Source organism: Pinus tabuliformis, chromosome 6 (genome assembly GCF_031772625.1).
Source record: "Pinus tabuliformis cultivar Carrire ecotype Pingquan chromosome 6, CPIR1, whole genome shotgun sequence".
In the NCBI taxonomy this organism is placed as follows: domain Eukaryota; kingdom Viridiplantae; phylum Streptophyta; class Pinopsida; order Pinales; family Pinaceae; genus Pinus; species Pinus tabuliformis.
Window position 1 is genome coordinate 1,792,441,683 of NC_142292.1, and position 23,336 is coordinate 1,792,465,018.

Sequence of the window (23,336 nt, forward strand, 5' to 3'; positions counted from 1 at the left end):
CCTTCAACTCCTCCTGAGCCTGTACTGTCTATACATGTTCATTGTTACTACACCAGATGCTCTGTTAGTAATATAAGCAACATGAATATCAAAACAATCATGGGAATCATCATCAAGACATAACATGTATTACTCCCCCTGAGATTACACATCACTGATCCTAAGGACCTGATAATCATCTTTTGTTCTTATGAGGTCTCACACCACTTATGCAGTTACTGTTAGAAGTATTCTTTTAAGAATAATGGACTGCAATGGAGTCAATCTTCACTACGTTTCTGAATGATGTTCCTTCTTCCTCCAAATCTGTTTGCACTTTCTACCCATGTGCGGGGACTTATCCCATCTCCTGGTATTGTTTTGCTTACTAGACCTGCAATCAATGACCTTATGCCCAAATGAGTTACAAGAAAAGCAATATCCATTAAAACATCCTTTATGTCTAGGCGTTGATATTCTTGTGAAGTGGCTATTTGCTTAAGATCAAAATAATATGCTTCTGTAGTTGGATGCAACATGTCCAAAGTTATGATAGATAAAAAAATTCAACATTATTGTTACTTCTATAGTAAGGAGAAAATGATTTCCTTTGAAGATTTTCTTTCTTTGGCTGTTGGATTGATTGAATCTTCACTTTTTTATCTGGTTTTTCAGTATTTGTTTTGATAGCTTTATGATTGCTTGCACAAGCTTGTGAGCTAGATTATACTTTTTCATTTTCAACAAATCCAATACCATATTTGATGGAGGGAGACCTTTGATTGCTAAGGATATTGTCCAATATTTTTGAGCTATCTTGAAATCTCAATTGCTTATCCTTTTCTACTAACCTACCTTCTAGAATACTTACCTCAACTTCTTTTTCACCTCTAGTCTTTTCCAATTGAGTTCTTAACTCAATGATTTCCTTCTTAAACCCATTTTCTTGTTCTTTGAATACTTGAAGAGTCTCCTCATATCATTTGTTTGACTTTTCAAGATCAAATTTGAGAGAAATGATTTATGCTTCAAGTCCTTCACAATAATTGGTTCTTTCTTTAAGTTCCTTGGTTGTTGTATCCTTTTAATTCACTTGATTTTTTAATTATGTTACTTCATCCTGCAGCCTTTGACATTGATTTTCCTTTTCCTTGTATTTCTTTCTTATTTTGTTTGCCTCTTACAACTGAGTCTTTAAACTGGTAATCTCTTCTTTTTAGGTTCATTCCATTTTATCAAATATATTTTGCTGATCTCTAATTTTATCTGTGAGCCTTTTAACCTCTACTTCTAGGGCCATTAGATTTATTTCACTTTTACCCATAAAATAAAATTCAGTTGATTCACTGTCATATTCACTATCTTCAATATTACAAGAACATGGACATGCATCACAAGTGGAACAAAAATCAGTACCTGATAATTCTTTCACTTTAATGTCCTCATACTTGATCAATATAAAGCGGGGTGCTTCTGAATCTAAATATTTTCTTCCATATATTAGTCCACATGATATAAAATTGTCACTGTCATAGTTTCCTTGAGTTGTCTTCTTCCTTTGAGTTGCTTTTTTCTTTTGCTTCTTTCCCACTATCTTGATGGATCTCCTTCAAGTGATCAAGCTTTTGTCGAAGGCCTTGCTCTGATTCCAATTGTTTGGAAAAATATTGAGTGGGGGGGGTGTTGAGTCTTGAAAATGTCATTCATTTGCATTACACTTTCGCTATTATGTCCATTATATCACCTCCATTTCACTTCCATTTCACTACTATGTCACCACATTCATCCCACTTTCATTATCATTGGGCTACCTTTATGTTTTTCCAATATTTATTATTTCTAAGCCTTTTAAGTGAATTTGTGGTTAAACATTAGAAAATAATGTGCATATTCTTATACCTAACCAATGGGTTGAGTTTGTTGACATGTGTAGGTTGAAAGGAGACTTCTAGAAGACCCTTATGTGGCACTCTAAGGCCAAATTCGAATTTGGTTGGAAAGAATCATGGGATCATGAGGATATGTGTCACATCTCCTAATTGTATTGTAACTCTAAAAGACATGTGTCTTATCAGTTCCTATTTTGATTAGGACTCTAGAGGTAGAGGGAGAGATTCATGGTTTATCATTAATGAGAAGGCTCTCATCTTTTTGTATAAATAGGAGGTCTCTCTCCTTCATTAGTTAGTCTTTTTGGAGTCTTTTTAGTCTCTTTTTAGTCTCTCTTTGGAGAGCTTTGTTGTACTTTGCACTTTTGAAGAAATTGAATAAAGCTTTGATGTTCTCAACATGGAAGGAGATGTGAAGTAGATGTCATGGAGCATATTAGGATGTAAGTAGATTAGATTTCATTTTGTAAATATTGCTTTGTAGAATGTAAGGTAGATTAGATTTTCATTCATGCAATTTTAAGTATGCTTTGATTTCATAGGTAGAAGGGGGCCCCTGCCTTGTACAGTTTGAATTATTGCATTTTATTTTCTCCCGGGATTTGTTTTTATGTTTATGTATTTGCTTTACAAACTAATGGTATTTGAAGTTGACAGGTTCAAGCTGCTGCCTTTGTTTTTATAGCTGATTTTTAATTTTATTTCTCAAAGAGCTGCTAACACATAAATGATCTTCATCATAAACTGTTATCCTTTAAGATCAAAATATCACTAACTTGCAGCTTGTTTGGGTGCTTTTTGGACTGTTCTTAAGCTACTTTCTTTCCGTACTTTACACAGTACATGTGCTTTGAAGTATCGAGTTAGAAAGAGTAAATCATTACCACTAGTCTTTAAAGTAGAAGTTTTGATTTTAAAGTGCTTCCTAGACTATTTCCTCACTACTTTCTAATCATGCTTTCCATAGTACATATGGCTGAAGTAGAGAATTAGAAATAGCAAATTATTATCATTAGTCTTTCAAGCATATTTTTCTCACTTTTATAATTCCACTTAAGCTACTTTCTTTCCGTGCTTTACACAGTACATGTGCTTAGAAGCATCGAGTTAGAGAGAGATAATCTTTATCTTTGGTTTTAAAAGTGACTTTCTTTTCTTTTATTTGCAGCAGCATGAATGGTGTCTAGTGCCATTGGAAGTGGTCATTTACTTTCAAGTCATTTCAAGTTCTTTGCTTTCAGTTTCATTTCAAGTTATTTCTGACTACTTCTTAATCGTGCTTTACACAGCACATGTGTTTGAAGCAGAGTTTTAGGAAGAGTTGAACATAAACTATAAAACAACGAAGTAAGAGAAAGGTTAACTAAGCACATATAGTGCACCACACTTCATCAGTTTACGATACCCGGATTGATAATTTATGTAGAGCAATTTAAGACATTAAATTGACTAAACATTTTGGCGCCGTTGCCGGGGAAGTGTAATTAGGAGACCTTATTTCTTACATCTGGAAAAAAATTAATAATCCTTGAGTATGCTCTCCTCTTGCACTTTGTGTGATCTGGAGGATCAGAAAAAGGATTGTTAAGTAAAAAAGACAAAACAATAATTCTTGAGTATGCTCTCCTCCTGCACTTTGTGTGATCTGGAGGATCAGAAAAAGAATTGTTACAAAAAAAAATAGGAGACAAAATAAACTTCATCACTTCAATTGATTCAATAAAAAAAAAAAAAAAAAATGAAAAAAAATGAAAAATAAAACTCAAGTGCTTTGATAGGTTCAAATTGTCCAAAATTGTCTGGTTATGCTTTGTAGTGGTCTTCAAAACACTGTATCTTGTTCAAATAAGGTTTTGCAACTTAGTTGCAGAAACTGCCCTGATCCCGCAGCTGTTTAACAATCCTGCAGCTGTTTCAAGGTTTAACAAGTTACAGGCATCTAATGAAAAAACCGACCACATGGGCATCTCCAGAATTGTCCCGACATGGATCCTATCCTAGTCACCCAGCTCAGATCGATGAAAAACCAGCCTAGGACCTCAGTCAAAGTCTTGTTTTTAACATGTTTTTCTTGAAGTATTTGCTGCCTGAAATTGAAAATCATTAATCCTTTTTATAAAAATTTTACAATTTCAGAGAAGAAAAAAGAGAAAAACAATCTAGGGCTATCTCCATTCTTAGTTTTCACTGTGGCTTCAATAAAAAAAAAAAAAAATATGCCTCCCTGTTCAAGCTTTGACCTGTTGATTCCTGTAGGAGGCATTCATCATTTAGTGGCAGATTTCTGAGTTGAATTCACATTTGGATAGCTACCTTATCAATTAGAAGCAGAGAATTAAACTTACTAATGATGGGCAAGAGCATATGGAAGAGATAGTTGAGCATACATTCCAGTACCTTCACATTTTAAGGAAAAGCGGTATTGCTGAATGGATCTTTGATGAGGTACGGGGTATTTGCAATACAATGTTTCGTTTCCAAGACAAGATTCCACCAATTAACTATGTAACAAACATTGCTTCAAACTTAGAGAGATATCCACTGCAAGACTGGCTTGTGGCTTTGTCGTTGCCTTCCAATTTCAATACAATCACAATTCAAATGGTTTTGGAGCAGCTAAGAATATTCTGGGCCTCAAAACGGTTTGAAGGACAGAAAAATGAAGTTGAACCATGGTATGGAACTGCGTTCTCAGTTGAGAAAATAAATCAATGTGAAGTTTCACAACCAGATGCAAGATTAAGATTACCCTTGCCAAATATGTTTATACCTACAAACTTAATGCTCAAACAAATGTCCAACTCACCTGCAAAACAATAGATCAGATAAGAAAAACGAATTCATGAAAGGCAGGGCAGTAAAAATTAACTCAGGAAAAAAAAAACGCAAATAGCAGAAAAACGTCAAACTTTAAACGTTCGATTCTCCCAAACAAAGATGAATTTCAGAAAAATAAAACATGGGTTTTGTTGCCAGGTGGGTTAATTAGAAAACCCAGAAAACGTTTGAGACGATTCGTGGCGGTTAGGGAGAAATGTTCGGTTCTTTGGAGGGTATTTTTGAGTGCCGCGTGAAAAAAACAGAGTTTTAATTAAAATCAACAGCAGCAATTTAATGTGCGTGCCTGAGGAGTTCTAATGGGAATCAATTACATGCTGGCGCGCCTGTCTAGAGACGTGTTTTAATCAAACAAGACTCTCGGTCATTAATCATTTCCCATAGTTGGAGGATCTGGCAAGATCATATAATCAATGTGCATCAGGGTTCACCTACTCAGGCTCTTGTGTGTTCAGAAATTTAATGAAGAAGAAAACAATTTCCTCTGTTTTTTTCCGGATATTTCTCTCATCTTTTTGTTTTGTACGCAATGCCAAACACCTTGTATTCATAAAGAGGAATTTTGAACCCTTCAATCCAATGTCAATGCCAAGAAAATTAAGCAGCAATAGCTCACAATGGATTTAGAATTGCGTACACCATGGCAAGTATGATGTTACAAAATCATTTTCTTGTTGCAAAATAGTGTTGTTTTCTTTATGTTTTGATGGGTAGAAAAACTCACGTGAACCCTAGAATTCAGCAAAATCCACCGCGGAGTCTTTGGCTTTATTTGATATTTTAGTTCTTGAAGGTACCCGCAAAGACATTCGGTGTGCGAGAAGGAGGAGAGAATGCCACATTTATTTGTCAATACGACTAGTATCATAATGGCAGTGGCGACTATCAAAATTAATAAGTTGGGCTAGTAGTGCTGCCAATTCTGGTTTGTAGAGCACAAGGACTGAGTATGTTATCAATGGCCCTTCTACTACTGTATGGGTTCTATATCACTGCTAATTCTGAGAAACAGTGAATACATATAACCAGTGAACGTATGTTATGGTTGTATTATGACTGCTAAGCCACCATTGAAGTAGTGTTTTAGAACAGAGCCATAGAGTCAATGGGGAAACTTTTAAGGGCTGAAGGTTCAAAATTCCTGGAAGCATATCCTTAAGTTGAGGAGGCATTGCAGAAAGCCAACTGGCTGCAGTGCATCAAGAAATTTAATATTTTCTACACTCTGCAATCCCGCAGCCGTTTAGTGATCCCGCAGCCGTTTTGTTAAACTCTAGGTTGTAGGTGTCATCAGGCAAAACAGGCCACATGGGTAGCTAGGGAAATTTCAGTACATGGATGGTGTCCTATCCACTCGGTCAAATTTGTTGAAAAAGACCCCGGTCAAAGGGAAGTCAAATTGGGTGTTATAACAAAGTCGCCACACTGAGTCGCCACACTAAGTCGCTGCATGTCAAGAAAAAAAACAATAATTTTGAATCAATGAAATGAACAAGTTATTTTATCACTTTTCTGAAGGTATTGATTAATTTTGGACTGATAATGAAAATTGAATGGCTAACTTTTTATTCAAGATTTTTAGCTATAGAGCTGTTCCTCAATTCCGCAGCCAGAAAAACCTCATTGTTCAAATCAGCCTATCTTTCTCATACAGAATCAGATTTTGATGATTTAAGTACCATTGGAAAGATCTCAACAAGATCTATACAATGAGAAATATATCATTAGAGTTTGAAATGGAAAATAATGAAATAAATTGCTGAAAAGAAGCAACATCAACTTGAGGCACTAATTCCAAAGCAGGTATAAATTCTTTTGATTTTTCCTTTGAGAACTTGTTTCATTAATACAAATTCTTAGTTTTGTGTGTAAATATCATAACTAGAGAGATTGATCACCTCTCACCTTTGATAATCTTACATTCCATTGCGGAAAGAGTATTAGTTTTTTTGCAGGTTCTAGGAGGAAGGACAAATGACTACAAGGGAATGATGTCTCTCTAAGAGACCAATTTGTTTCATAAGAGGTTGATCCGCAACAAAGAGGAAATATGCTGATGCAAAATCAGATCCAAATACTTGAAAAACTTTCAGATATTATTGTCTCCATCACATCCATCCATCACATCCATACTCCATAATAAACCATTCACCTCATTCCACTCCATATTTTCCATATTCATTCACATACACTTTCCATCTCTTTTTTTTGTCCATTCATAACCCACCAATAAAAGCAAAAGGCTCATTCACATGCTTATTGCCCATTGTCATTTCTGTTCTCCATTGCTATTTTCCATTTTCACTTTCCATTCCTTGTCATTTTCATTCCGCAAATAAGCCCTGTTTCAATGCAAATTATTGAGTCCATAGTCCTTTGAGTCTAAGTTCTTTGTAAAAACACCTTGAGACTTGCATGCCTTAATGGCAAGTCCTCATGCTGACAAACAATGGGAATACATTAATGTCCCTTGTTCGTTAGATCTTCTAGGTGACTCGACATCAGCAAATTCATTCGTACCTAGCAAGATGTGTTTGGGCATCTTGACTCTCATTGACATCAATGGTGAGAGTACTCGTGTTGACTAGTGGCATCCATTAATGGCCACTAAGCCAACAATTTCCTACTATGTTCGACATCAGAACATCTTTTCACATAGTAGGAATTGTGCCAATGAGTTTTGAAGACATGAAGACTATTATTTTCAGCATTTTGGAGCAGATTCAGCAAGTTTTAGTAGAAGCAATAAAAAGCCATCTTATCTCTCTATCCATGACTCCTCTTGTTCAACCACTTGAAGAAGAATGTGATCAGAAGTTTTCAGCCACCACACACATACAACTCATCCATTCCAAAGGGTAAGTGAAGGTACGGCATTTTCTAACTTTTAACCATAGAATTCCATAAAAAGCTAGAATGATACTTGTTGGAAAAACATTTCTCTTCCTCATTTCATAAAATTGCCAATACCATCAGTTGGGGGGGGAATACATTCATATTCATATCTTTCCATGTCCATAACATATTCAAGAGCTCACATACTTCCAATATATATTAATTATTACATTGCTATTATGAGCATACAATGGCTTTTGAAAAAGTGCTTAAAGGATAAATTGGATACAAACAAAATCATGGTTGTCACACAAGAACCAACCATCATGCAATCCAATAAAGATATACTTTGCAACAATAATCAAAATATCATTATGCAAAGTTCAAAGATCAAAATAGAAGGCAACAATAAAAAAAAAAAAATTGGTTGTAACACAAGAACCAACCATGTTGCAATTCAAGTAAAACACTTTGCAGAAATATGAAGTTATCAAATGATATCATGCAAAGTTAAGCCAAAGCTCAAGGATCAAAAGAGTCAATGTAATATATGTTGCATGAGGACATGCAATAGCTTCAGTTGGGGGGTATGTTGAGTCTTGAAAATGTCATTCATTTGCATTACACTTTCGCTATTATGTCCATTATATCACCTCCATTTCACTTCCATTTCACTACTATGTCACCACATTCATCCCACTTTCATTATCATTGGGCTACCTTTATGTTTTTTCAATATTTATTATTTCTAAGCCTTTTAAGTGAATTTGTGGTTAAACATTAGAAAATAATGTGCATATTCTTATACCTAACCAATGGGTTGAGTTTGTTGACATGTGTAGGTTGAAAGGAGACTTCTAGAAGACCCTTATGTGGCACTCTAAGGCCAAATTCGAATTTGGTTGGAAAGAATCATGGGATCATGAGGATATGTGTCACATCTCCTAATTGTATTGTAACTCTAAAAGACATGTGTCTTATCAGTTCCTATTTTGATTAGGACTCTAGAGGTAGAGGGAGAGATTCATGGTTTATCATTAATGAGAAGGCTCTCATCTTTTTGTATAAATAGGAGGTCTCTCTCCTTCATTAGTTAGTCTTTTTGGAGTCTTTTTAGTCTCTTTTTAGTCTCTCTTTGGAGAGCTTTGTTGTACTTTGCACTTTTGAAGAAATTGAATAAAGCTTTGATGTTCTCAACATGGAAGGAGATGTGAAGTAGATGTCATGGAGCATATTAGGATGTAAGTAGATTAGATTTCATTTTGTAAATATTGCTTTGTAGAATGTAAGGTAGATTAGATTTTCATTCATGCAATTTTAAGTATGCTTTGATTTCATAGGTAGAAGGGGGCCCCTGCCTTGTACAGTTTGAATTATTGCATTTTATTTTCTCCCGGGATTTGTTTTTATGTTTATGTATTTGCTTTACAAACTAATGGTATTTGAAGTTGACAGGTTCAAGCTGCTGCCTTTGTTTTTATAGCTGATTTTTAATTTTATTTCTCAAAGAGCTGCTAACACATAAATGATCTTCATCATAAACTGTTATCCTTTAAGATCAAAATATCACTAACTTGCAGCTTGTTTGGGTGCTTTTTGGACTGTTCTTAAGCTACTTTCTTTCCGTACTTTACACAGTACATGTGCTTTGAAGTATCGAGTTAGAAAGAGTAAATCATTACCACTAGTCTTTAAAGTAGAAGTTTTGATTTTAAAGTGCTTCCTAGACTATTTCCTCACTACTTTCTAATCATGCTTTCCATAGTACATATGGCTGAAGTAGAGAATTAGAAATAGCAAATTATTATCATTAGTCTTTCAAGCATATTTTTCTCACTTTTATAATTCCACTTAAGCTACTTTCTTTCCGTGCTTTACACAGTACATGTGCTTAGAAGCATCGAGTTAGAGAGAGATAATCTTTATCTTTGGTTTTAAAAGTGACTTTTTTTTCTTTTATTTGCAGCAGCATGAATGGTGTCTAGTGCCATTGGAAGTGGTCATTTACTTTCAAGTCATTTCAAGTTCTTTGCTTTCAGTTTCATTTCAAGTTATTTCTGACTACTTCTTAATCGTGCTTTACACAGCACATGTGTTTGAAGCAGAGTTTTAGGAAGAGTTGAACATAAACTATAAAACAACGAAGTAAGAGAAAGGTTAACTAAGCACATATAGTGCACCACACTTCATCAGTTTACGATACCCGGATTGATAATTTATGTAGAGCAATTTAAGACATTAAATTGACTAAACAGGGGGGGGGGGTGATTCAGTATTTTCAAATCATTAAAATTTTCAATTTCATATCCAGATTTCTGTACACAACTTTATTGAAGGCAACCCGTATATGTACACGACTGCTATTTAGAAAACTATCATACATCCAATAAACTTACTTTTTCAATCAATTCATCTTTTGTTTATCTTAAGCTAGTGCATAAATACTTCATTAACCATTAAACAAACAATAACCATGTGTAGTAAGAAAAAAATAAACCATCACACATAAGCAACACACATGAACACAAGGATTTAAGGTGGAAACCTAATCTGGGAAAAAACCACCACTTTTGTTGTCTCTGTCTTATTTTTAATATAAAGAAAAACTTCTTACAATCTTGTATTGGCACATACTCATACCAGCACATAGTCACCCACCGGAAGGGAGCTCCAACCCCTTGATCTAATTTATTAGCTACCATTGGAAGGAAGTTTCAAATCCATTAGTGAAGGCTCCAACCCTCAACACCTCCGGGGACCATGTTTCATAAATTTTCATATTGGATCCACCTGCCATCACACATCACAACTTATAAGACACGGTTCATCAAAATTTTCAGACTGGACCCACTACCAACATTTAAGCCCAAAACCAAATATAAAAAACTAAATTTGATCTCTGCAACAAATCATTCAATAATCATCTGAAACAACCAATCCCTTACCCAAGTGAATCAACCATCATCTGAAACCCAATCATTGAGTCAACCAAATCAACCAAAACTCAACCAATCAACTGAAACCCAAAATTAAACAACCAGAAAAGTTAGATCACTATAGCTAGAATATCAATCAACATACTCCATATCACAAAAACCAGATTCTATTACTGCAAACCCTGATCAACCATATATACAAATATATACACTACTTTAAAGTAGAAAACCAACTTGTACATGATTTCCATGAAGCATACCTGCATACAAATCTTAAACCACTAAATTCTGAAAACTAAACCACTGTCACTTTGAAATAGACACAAATCCACTGCATCATTACAAAACAATCACAAAACCTTCACTAAACTTCAATCACAAAAAAAAGTATCTTCAACATTATTCAATAAGTCAATTCATCTTTAAAACATTACTTTTTAGCCTAGATCATCAAGAAGACTTCATTGACACACATAAAAAACACAAGAAGATTGATTAAACTGATTAGACATCCTTTTTCATCAAAACCCTAGTTTCAGTACACACTTTCCTTAAAACAATATCTGCCTGTATACACAGTTTTCAAGAAACAAACCCACATATAGATACAGATATATACGTCACTTACTAGTATCAAACCTACATGTATACATGCCTTTCAGGTTATAAAACTTGCGTACAGATATGAATTTATTGGCACAAAACTTCGCTGCATCACAAAATTTCAGACATACCCAGATTTTGGCACACACAGAAAAATCATGCGTCAAGACACTATCAACATTGATAAAATAAAATCATAAACAGGATTGTCATCTCAGATCTATTGTATCTAATCCATCATCAAATTCTTAGGTGCATATTTATTTTTAGATCAAGCAAAACATCAATAACCCATTACATGCATATTTGCTTCAGATCTAACTATTCATAAAATATTCATCACTTGAACACGCTACCACTTTGATCTTCATATCCTTATATAGCTTAGCCCTTATCCAATACTATAGGTCAAAACCATACTTTGGCTGATGGTTTTCTTAGATGAGATCAAAACATCTGTTGTTGGCCTCAATACCACAACGCGATACCATGGTAAGAACCCTTGGTATTTAGAATACCATGGTGCAGAAATTGTATGCGCCTTTTCTTCTTCATACTCGTGTGTGTACGTGACTTTGATTCAGATAACCCACGTATACTCCACTTTGCTTCACCAAATTTGAGTGTGTACACTATTTTGCTTCATAAAACCTGTGTATACTCGAATTTCCTTCATAGAACTTGTGTATACTAGACTTTGCTCCACCAAACCTGCGTATACTTCTTCAAACTTCATCTTTATCATTTCTTTATCTCTGAACTACTATGACTTTGATAAAATTCTCTGTCACATGTAAATACATCCCGTTGACATCTTCATCAAGTAGGTTTTCATCAAAGGAAAAATCATTAAGTAGGTTTCCATCAAAGACAACACATCAGTCATAATGCCAACAATATCCCCATTTTGACTTGATGGAAACCACTTTGGTGTTTGGTCACCACAGCCTGTAGATACCTGTAAAACACATAAAGCCAAGCACCAGCTTTTCAAACACCAAGTAACTCTCCCCCTTTGACATCAAGGGAAAAGGGTTGACCAATACCGAATGAAGGCTTCTCTTCTTGAGCATTGTAGATCTGAACTGCTAAGTATGAACACTAACCAATTTGTTTTTATTTTCTTTCCTCCCTACTCTTTTCTTTCCCTTTCGTTGTAGGATAGCTTCCTCATGAGAACATGTTTGGTTTTCGAAGCATGCATGGTGAAATTAGAGAGGAAATTTTGCTACTGTAAATACTGCTAATGGAAAATATGTTCTTTTTAGAGAAAACTATAGTGGAACCACAATGCTTGAATCTATAACTAGTACCACCTACTCTAATCGATTTTATAAATTTTCAGTTTTTTCTTGTCAACTAAGTTGAGTAGAGTAAGGAGGGTACTGGAAACTTTAACAAGTGGATTGTATTTCAAGGGTGTATAAATATCCTTCTCTGAGGGGACAACCTCCTTTGCTCTCAAAAAGTCGGGATCCCTCTTCTGCCTCATTATATCAATAATTTCTTATGCACGGTTCTTTGAACAAAAATTAAAAAATAATAATAAAAGGTGAAAGAAGAGATAGGCTTCATGTGTAGGGAGGTGAAGCAAGCAACTTCATCGAGGTATTGTCTAGGCTCGTTGGCAATAGAGCAATGTTTGTGTCCCTGAAGTGACTTTGTCAGGGTATTGTCTGGGCTTGCTTGCAACAGAGCAACACCAGAGATGAAAAATAAGACTCTGACAATCTTTCTTCACTTGTGTATCTATATACTCCCCATCCCCAATTGAAATAGCTGAGTTTGACTTGTCTTTTTTAGTTTGCTTCTGATGAAGAGAATGGTAGGGACTATATATTTAAATCAAGATAAGTAAAGATGTTATGGGGATCAATGAACTGAACAATACTTTCGGAAGAGTTAGGCCTGTTTCACATGAGTTAAGACCCATACAGAGAGTTGGAGTTCTACCAGTGTGTTGCCAAGTGTTGTAACTACTACAAGCACCCTCCAAAACATTTCTCATGCTTTGATTTTGGAGCGTACCTTCTATGCACAGGAGCTTATCATTCAATGTTGTCAAGTATTCATGATTTTATCAAGACTTGTATTTTCATGTTGTACTTTTGATTCCTTGTTTTGACTCTTATTTGACCCTTTTCAATCACAAGTAAGATTATGTCCACAATTTTCACCATTGTTGGGCCCGCCTCTTGAAATTGTGTAATCTTGGAAGACAATCTAGACTTGATGATCTGAATTGCGTAATCCAAATAGACAGGTCGGTCTTGAGCTTGGAAATTGCACAATTCTAGGAGACAGCTTGGGATTAAGCTCAAAAATTGTGCAAAGCTTCCCCTAAGCTCAGAAACTGCGTAATTCACTAAGTCAAGGAGTTTCCCAACAATTGAGAACTACACAATCTTTCTTGGCAATGTGAATGGTCTGTTTTCCAAAAAATAAAAAAGCAAAAAGAAATCCCTAGAAAATAGGGAGTGGATATTTATTTGCCCGAAGGATGACACAACTTGTTATTTTTGGAATTCCACCAAGTGTCATTTTTTTCCTTGATTTTAGGCATGTGCATCAGAAACCCTAACCAATATATATATATATATATATATATATATATATATATATAATGACACAACTTGTTATTTTTGGAATTCCCCAAGTGTCATTTTTTCCTTGATTTTAGGCATGTGCATCAGAAACCCTAACGAATATATATATATATATATATATATATATATATATATATAGACACACACACACACACACACACCCCTAGAGATCATTTTCAAATTCGATCTTGGAGCTCTAGCATTCCCAAGGAGATCAAGGAGCCTTCGATGGAGTTTGCGGTGCTTTTCCGAGTGAGTTTTTGTTTTGTCATCTTTTATCGCTTTTTCTATCACTTTTTGTCATTTCGATTCTGTGAGTATTGTTTTACTTGCTTATTTTCATGTTTTTTTGTGTTTTAACTTATATTAACTTGTACAAGTGTTGGTTCAGTCTGTCATTTGACTTTTACAATTGTCACATCAATTTTCTTATTTTTTCCAATTAGTGGTTGTCGTTTTAGTGACTCTCCATGCATGTTTGTTTTTCCTTTTGCATGTTGATCTTATGCACTTAATTTGCACTAATCTATCTATCCTTAGTCATATTTTCACTTTAACTTGCACCATCACTCAAATATTCCAGTTTCCCACACTCTTTCTAGGTAGATTTACCCTTCCCTTGGCTAGCAGTTGCCTTGTCTAGTTGGGCATTGCATAATTGCAAGGCTTAATTTTGATGCTTGTCCCTTGGGACTGTGCAATGTGAAATACCTGGCTAGCCCAACTGCACATTGAGCAGTTCCAAGGCTCAAGCTTGTCCCTTGGCCACTGAGACTGAGCAATGCACAGTCTCTCCCTCAGTCTGCCTAGGCTAAGATTGTGTATTGCGTAGCCTCAAACCTCAAGCTGCTCCCCTAGATACTGAGACTATGCAGTGCATAGTTCCTGCAATCATTACCTCTCTGTTCACCTCAATAATTATGCAATTTTCCTTGTCAGTCCAATGGTTGTTGTTGTCATCTTGTTGTGTGATTCTTTTTGCTAAAGCTAATTTATCTTTTCCATGATTGCTTTTCATCCTATAGGTATTGTAGGTATTGAGCACTTATCTTCATTAGTTACTGACATCATGGCACCAAATAGATCTTCTTAAAAATATACTACTGAAAGTAACACTGGGGAGACAGTTGAGAGTACACCAGTGAACTTTCCAGTTTACTTAGATACTCAACTGTTCATAGAGAAAAAATCAGATATCACATGTCAGAAAGTGAATGAAGCATTCTCAATAATAAGCTTCAAATTAAACCTCGAAGATTGACAAGTGTATATCAATGTCAAAAATTCAAGGTTACATAAGGTTGCATGGAGGTATCCAGCTCTCCCATGTGCAAACGTTGTCAGCTAGATAGTTTCTCACATATATCCTAAGACTATGACTCTTAACAATGCCAATAGAAAAATGCTTGCTTATTTATTGGCATCAGATTACCATCTCATGTACCATTTTTCGGAGCGAGAATCGCTCATGGATTCTTACTTCTATGTTGTCACCAACTACTAAAGCACAAAGGAGGTTGTCAAAGGTTGGGTGAAAGAGCCAACAAAGGTCTATCAGACACCCACCAACACCTACAAGTCAAAATCTCTCAGGAAGGCCTATTCGCTCTTGATAGTTCTATTTTGCAAGATTTATGGTCAAGGGATTACTGAGACCTTCTCGAAGGGTGGGAATTTTTTCTAAACCAGAACATGAACGAAGGGAAACCATTAAACTGGTCAGACTTATTGTCTCAACAACTGAAGATCCAAGTAGTTAATTCGCTTGGGAGGATTCAGTTGTGGAGTAGAAGGTAGTTGTCCACACGCACGACATGCTTCAGAAGTGTAAGGATAATGGAAAATATCTTAAGGTTTCCATATAGACATCATTGTCATGCATGAATGGTAAATGAAATACAAAGGGGCACTGCCTGAATTGGCAAAGAAGACAAAGCAATAGGCATAGTTAGTGAAAGCACAAGTGTGGATGATTGTTTAGAGCAACAAACAACTTGCCTCATTCATCACCAATATTTAGGCCTCATATGCATGATTGTACAATGACATGGATTTCATGGTAAAAACACACGAAATCCCATCAGTTGGCTCACTCACTGAAGCCAAACACACGAATCAGATTAGGCTAGAAGTTGAAGAATACTTGGATTAGTTGAGAAAAATCACTACCAAGGAATATCTTGAAGTGAACATGCAGAACATGCAGTAGTACATTGGTGGCCTTGTCCAGATCAATACCATGATGCTCCTGCTAAAGATGGAAATCTAGACTGGTTCCAAATCAAAGTACTCGGATGACATGGAGGCTAGATTCAAATTCTAGCCTCATCCCATCACATAGTTTGGGGAAGTCATCATTCAGTATAAAGTTTGGCACCATCATGTGACCAAAAACTTACAAGTCAAAGTTGCTGAGATGGGATTTCCCTAAACTCAAGATTAACTTGTTTGTCTTATTATGTTGTCTAGTTGGTTGTACCTAATTTTTTCCTATATAGGTACGAGTAAATTGTAATATTCTTTTGTAATTAATTTGTAAGTGAAATTCCAAATGTCAACTGTGGAGTGTGAAAAGTCATTTGTAAAGAAGTTGAAGAGTCATGGGGGTATTCCAAGAGTCACAAAAGGGAGACGAATAGTCACCCATTTTGTTATCACTCATGTAACAAGCTTTTGGGAGCCAAGCTTTTGGCTAGGCTTTTTGGCTTAGGAACAGAAGCTTGGGAGTTTTGAGCCTTGGCTTCTCTGTAGCATAGAGGGAGTATCTTTATTTCGAGGAGCAAGTGTAGACTTCATGTTCCACTATTGGAACTAGTTGTTCGTCAATGGTATATGTTTGTTGGGAACATTCACTTTAATAAAAGCTCATAGCTGACATGTTTTCATGCATATGTTGTGAATGTAGTAGGACTATTCTTGTTATCTTTTCAATATATGTTGTTTCACTTACGCTAACACTTATGAACTATTTCGTTTGTGTTAGTATGAATCTTGTTGAATGTGTGTTGTTGTATCTGTCACCATTAACTTGTGAACTATTTTGCAGGCTAACTTGTGATGTCTTTATGCTCATGTGTTCCTTTCAAGTTGTGTACTATTACAAGTTTTTAAGGGACTCACTCATTTTCCCTTCGTGTGTTAGAACCTTTCATACATCACACTTGACCCTCCACATACATCACACTTGACCCTCCACAAAGTCACACACTTGTTCATCAAAGTCACGAGTACACCATTCTATTTGCTATTGCAACCAAGACACGTCATTAAAACCCATTGCTTCAGCAACCAGATCATATTCCGAATGAGGATCTTACTCCAAATGGTGTGAGGTCTAATTGAGACTTCATATCGGGAAAACCCCTGAATGTTGGCGAGTCCAACATTGTCAACAAATGGATAGCCATCATGAAAAGAAATTTTGTTTCACCGTGATAAATTACGTATTTTCAATTTATATTGATGGATGAAAGATTTTACAAACAAATGTAATTTGCTAAACTCAATGGCCTATAACTTTGAATGAACGCCCATTCAACGTTGGTAAACTCATAAATGCTAACTTGACATAACGAGATCCAGTGATGTAACGGCTTAGATTTATCGGGTTAGCATGTGCGTTGCAAAGCATAATAACATTTTAATTATTTTGAGTCTTTTTGTAATCAATTAATATTTGGATTTTTAGGTAATCAATTGGTACAATTGATTGTAGTAATTTTTCTCATTTCAACCACGTGAAAAATACGTAAACCAATTTAATTTTATAATATTAAAATAATTTAAATGGAAAAGCATCTTTACATAATTTATTATAAAAAATATCAAAATAGACATTTAAAAAAAAATCAAAACATACAATATAAAATATTTAAATTACAACTTTTTATTTTCATTTATTATTTATATTTAGAAAATATATATTTAAAAATCAAAATTAACTTTTACTTTCACTCTCCTACAAGTATGTGAATTTTCATTTTTATTAGAATTTATGATAAATAGAAAATTGCAAGAGAAGTATCAATATAACTATATCTATTGGTTAGAGTTAAGACTTGTATATATTTTAGAAAATTTTAATGTTTAGATATAACTGATTTTAAAGGTATAAGTAATGGAAATTAGTATGAAATTTATCTCATATCATGGTGATAAAAAATGAAAACTCGATAGATGCATAACTTTTTCATACAAATAGCCTTCTTTATAAATTTTGCCTCCAAAAATAATCATCTAATGCCTAAAAGGGGCTTCAAAGGTTCTATAATTGATCCCTACAAAGCAGAAACTCAAAATTTAAAGTACTAATAATATAGATTACAAATTTATATAGTGATGTTACATGTAAGGCTTCAATATTCCAATACACATATTTATATATGGCTCTGTTTGTCCAAAAAAATCAAATAACTATTATTATTGTCAATGTTCTAGTTGGTGACTTGGGAGATAATGGGAATTTAATAAGTGGTTATCATAGTTTGAATTCTTGATTTTAACCATCCTCATTTAGAAGGCTTCTCTCAAGTTCACATCATAATATGTTGCAACCTTAGATGATATATAGGCCTTTCATCATTTTAACTCAATTCACATCATAATATGTTGCAATGTTAGATAATATATAAGTCTTTCATCATTTTAACTCAATTGGAAAAGATTTGGATAAAGTTTTTGTCTTTCAACAATAAATAAAATTTGCGAATAATAATTTCTTACATTCCAACGAAATCTCTAAGTTAGGTAGTCTTCTAATCTTTTAACAAAATTTCCTCCAACTATTAGAACTTAATAGTGAAAAAAGGTTAGAGTTTGCATCAATAAAGTTAGATTTTCCATAGATCTAAGACTTTGATTCAATATTTAATGATTTTGGTTGATTCAGAATTAGGAACAATACCTTTAGATATGATTAAAAAATGCGTGGCTTTGGATCATGACAAAAATTTCTTCATGCCTAAGTTTTTTTGTTGAATTCTTATCACATTAGTAGCCAAAAAGAAGGTCCATTTATTACCAGCTTAACTATTTCCCTAAAATTACTCCCCAATGCAAGCTTCCTTTTATTAACATTATAAGGTGTACATAATTTATGGTTTAAGAGGCATATTAGATATTATATTTGTAACAATAAATTTTGATACCTTCCTTCTTCTAGAATGTGATAACTTAGCAACTTGTAAATAAAGAACAATGGAAAAAAATCACCATAATTTTAAGGACATTTGACTTCTAACAATTAAATGAAAACAAAATTATTTAAACTTTTATGAGAACTGTTTAGTTTTGTGTTACATATATATTTATGTTTTCATGCAATGGAGATGTTCATTTATACATTGAAAATCATATTTTTCAAATTATGTTTCAAATTTTATCATTATGAATATTTAATTAAATTTTAGAGTTTAGACAAAGTTCCCACTAAATTTTCTAAATCATTGTTTTTTATAATATATTCAACAAATTTAGTAAATCAATGTATCATTCTTTTTTATGTTTTCCATTTTTTTTTTAGGATTAGAATTTATGAACTTGAAAATAAGAATTAATAGTTATAAAATAAAATTGAACAAATAAATTACAACAATTTACCCACGATGTTTACAATATTTTGGCCACTCAAAGATGAAAGTTATGTAAGAGTTAGAAGAAAACCCAAAATAAAAATAAATTTCTATGACTTTATTTGGTGTTTATTATGACATACCCTCCTCTCTAGTCAATAAGCATGATGATTCTAATCCTCGGTTGTGTTGTGCTCACTCTTTTGAAATGAAAGAGAGAGTGCAACAATGCAAGGCAATCGAGCATTAGAGATTCAAAAGAGAAAGTGATGTTCATGTTCATTTACTGGAGAGGAGGGTATGTCATAAATATAAATGCCAATCTAAGTCATATAAGTTTATTTTTATTTTTGTTTTTCTTCTAAGACTTACATACCTTTCAACTTTGAGGGGCACAACGCCCTCTAGCCAAATTTTGTTAAGGATCACATCCCCTTCAAATGTAAATGTAAGTACAATTACAATAATGACATAATTTTCCATCAAGGTTACATGAAAATTCCACGACCATAGTAAAATGTTGTGTACAATATATAGATTGGAATTAGAGATCATCTCGAGAGGCAGCCCAAGGTAATCGTTAAGGAGGATTCAAATGTATCAAGGGTGGAATTAGGCAATAAATACCAATGTAGCGAAACATTGGATCTATTTCCACTGAAGCCCGATGTTGGTGGACTTTGACTTGGATGGTAAAAAAATGGTTGTTTTGCTGATAGGTGATGGGAAATCCATATTGGAAGGAATATATGGAAAATAAAATTAATTATATATATATATATATATATATATATATATATATATATATATATATATATATATATATATATATAGTGATGGAATAAAACATTATGTATGTTTAAATTAAATACAATGATGCCCAAACTATATATTTGATACACAAAACTTTCATTTCCCAATGGTTTAGTGAAGATATTTGCGTATTCTTCTTGAGACCTACAATGTTCCAAAAACATTTCTAAGTTTTTTTATGAAATTATTCCTTGTGTCAACCTATTTACTTATTTTATGAAAAACTCAACTTTTGGATAGAGAAATTGTAGAATTGTAATAATAAATATTTTTTGTTTCTTCTTGTTCACGCCTTAAGTCTTTCAACATTTTTCTCTTCCAAAGTGCACGACAAGCTATCCCTATTATTATTACACATTTTGTAGAAATTCCCACTGTAGATCACCTGATAATTCAATATACTAAAGCAAAATACTTGATCTACTTCTACAAACAATTATGCGGAAGCTTAATTGAATATGAGCAAGATCTATAAGAACACATATAATTGATACGGAGAAATCAATCACACATAACACAGAAGAAATAACCTGGGGAAAGCCTCAGCCTAAAACCCCAATCTCTGTATTATCATACAAGTGTAAATATAGTCTGGATTACAAAAAGAATCAGCTCACAAGCTATCCTACTCTCTCTGCAATCCCTCTGCTTCTCATAAACAGTCAAAGGCTTCTCACAAACCTTCTCCTCTGCCCTCCAAGCCTCTTTTTTCCTTGTGTAGTTTTTCCTAGGGTCCAGTTCTTCCATAAGTGTGAATTCCCACCTCACACTGCTCACTTGGCTCAGAAATCACTGCACAAACCTGAAGGAGATAGATCCTTCTCCATGGATGAGTTTCCTTTATAGATCCGTCCTCTGATCTCAACTAGGTCTCTGTCTAAACTAACATGCATGAGTTATTTATGAGAGAATATTCAGTTATTTGAAGTGTAGCAGTTATATGCAAACATGCATTAACTAACTGAACTCACATTAATTCAACAAACTGTTTGAATTAATCTAACTAGACTTGACTCAGTTAACTGAGCCAACTAATTACAACTCAATATTACAACTCATCCTTATCTCTTTAATTGATGGATAAATTCCTCAATCAATGGAGAAACTGTTGCATGTCCTCACATAGACTTCATGTTTGATTTTTCACAACTAAATAACTCATGGTGAATTAATTAATTATTTTTCAAATAGTTGGTAAGATCAAATTCGAATTTTACTACACTATTTTAGTTTAGGGACCGACTAAAATAGGATTCCATCCCGAACTGCTAAAAATAGCAATGCTATTTTTAGCACTTCCATTTTTCATTCCTTGTTGCTCAATCTAGCACTGGTACCCAAACTGCTATTTATAGCAGTGCTATTTTTAGCACTTCTATTTTTAGCATTTCTTGTTGCCATTTTCAACACTCTCTCTCAACAAGAAAGGCATTCAACTCAAACCTGATCTTGTACCTTTGGAATGTTATGCATGCAACACTTCTCCCAAGTGTGGTTGCTCCAGCAACTCTAGAAACAAGAAAACTCCCAATTGACCTCTCTGTTGTGCTCGAAACATACTTTGATGCTAAAGCTCTACCTTCTACTGACAAGTGCTCCCTCTATGACCTCTGAGCTTCTGCAACACTCCATGCATCTCGCACCATTGCACACCTCTTTGTGCCATCCTATATTGATGCAACACTCCCGTGCCTCTCGCATTGTTGCGGCCTGATAGCTCTACATGTCTTGGGACTCCTGCATTATAGCTCTCTCTGCATCTCAATCCACATTTATATCTACCCACTCAGCCAGTCCTACTACTCCTCATCGGGGCTCCTATAGCAAAGTAAAATCAAAGAGGTTGGGTACCTCAAGGATCCTGCCCCTATTCTAGCCTTCTTGGGACGATCACTCCACATTGCCCCACCTCCTACCTGGAGGTATGGATGCATGTGATCCCTCTGCCCACCTGGCTCGAAATTTCCCCCTACTGGAGGTCTTTGCATGAGTGGATGCCTCCACTCAGTCTCCTCTCAGCTTCTCTAGTTGTGGCTACGCCACAACCTCTTGAAGCTATTCACCAATTGTTGCTCCTCCACAATTTTCTAAGACTTCTTCTGGTGTTGCATGTTGAGAGGTAATTTACTCTACCTTTCAACCACCAAGTATCTAACCTTTTCTTTGCTCCTCAAGGCTTTGCATGCATGTTGTACCTCAAGTTCATACAGGTTCTTGGCTAGCACACCAATCTGTTTCATCTTTCCCAACGTCACGAATTTTTTTGGAAAAGCGTTGATTTTAAATCAGCGATATCTTCCTCATCCGAAATCTGATTCAACTGATTTCTTTTTTTGAATTTGGGTATTTTTATGCAAGGAATCCAGATTTGTTATTTGTTTCTGAAAATTTTGCACAAATTTTTTTAGATTTTCTCTGAAAACTCGTGGCCAAATTTTATTTTATTTATTTATTATTATTACTTTTTTTTTAACTTCGAATTCTCTTCTTCGTATATTATTCTCCTCTTTGATCACCCTTGCTCTGATACCATGTAGAAATTCCCAATGTAGATCACTTGATAATGCAATATATTAAAGCAAAATACTTGATCTACTTCTACAAACAATTATGCGGAAGCTTAATCGAATATGAGCAAGATCAATAAGAACACATATAACTGATAAGGAGAAAGCAATCACACATAACACAAAAGAAATAACCTGGGGAATGCCTCAGCCTAAAACTCCAATCTTTGTATTATCATACAAGTGGAAATATAGTCTGGATTACAAAAAAAATCAGCTCACAAGCTATCTTGCTCTCTCTGCAATCCCTCTGCTACTCATAGATAGTCAAAGGCTTCTCACAAACCTTCTCCTCTGCCCTCCAAGCCTCCTATTTACTTGCGCAGTTTTTCCTAGGGTCCAGTTCTTCCACAAGTGTGAATTCCCACCTCACACTGCTCACTTGGCTCAGAAATCACTGCACAAACCTGAAGGAGATAGATCCTTCTCCATGTATGAGTTTCCTTTATAGGAAAAATCTATCCAATTGATAGTACACTGTCCCTCCTCTAATGTCAACTAGGTCTCTGTCTGAACTGACATGCGTGAGTTATTTATGAGAGAATATTCAGTTATCTAAAGTGCAATAGTTATATGCAAGCATGCATTAACTAACTGAACTCACATTAATTCAACAAACTGTTTGAATGAATCTAACTGGACTTGACTTAGTTAACCGAGCCAACTAATTACAACTCAATATTACAACTCATCCTTATCT